The sequence below is a fragment of the Sceloporus undulatus genome, chromosome 2, assembly GCF_019175285.1.
Source record: "Sceloporus undulatus isolate JIND9_A2432 ecotype Alabama chromosome 2, SceUnd_v1.1, whole genome shotgun sequence".
NCBI classification, from domain to species: Eukaryota; Metazoa; Chordata; class Lepidosauria; order Squamata; family Phrynosomatidae; genus Sceloporus; species Sceloporus undulatus.
The window spans coordinates 250,020,114-250,020,687 of record NC_056523.1 but is presented as its reverse complement, the minus strand read 5'-3'; positions in this window follow the sequence as shown (position 1 = coordinate 250,020,687).

The following is a 574-nucleotide window of genomic DNA, read 5'->3' as shown; positions in this document are numbered from 1 at the left end:
GCTGCTGTGGCCCCTCCGCAGCCAGAGCAGGCTCCTCTGGCGGAAGGTAGGTCCCCAGGGTGAGGGGTGGGGGTTGCCTGCCTGCAGCCCCCACGACACTTGTGCCCTCGTCTGCCATGCCAGCATGGTAACTTGGGCCTTTCCTTCCCCTTTTGCAGGGCTTCATGTCCTTGCTGCTGCCGCCGTCGCGCAGGAAGAGGAGCCTGGGCCGAGCCGCCGCCTGCCAGGGGACCCAGGGCACTTGGCCCTCGATGCCAGTGCCCTGGATCGTGTCCTCCAAGCCCGGCAGCAAGGTAAGTGTACAGGTGAACCCAGGGAAGGGAGTAGGGGCACCCAGAAACCCTGCCAGTGGGAGAGGGTGATGGGCTGCACAGGCTGATCCTAACCATCCTCTTTCTTTTCCCCCCACAGAGAACCGGACGGAGAGGAGGTTCGCTGCGATCGAGGCAAAGGTGGACAAGCTGGCAGAGAAAGTCTCCTCCATGGAGGAGACCCTTCAGGAACTCCTCCGCCGGCTGCCCGCCCCACCGCCTCCTCCCCCTCCCTGAAGCAGCTTCCCTTCCCTGCCCCCTCT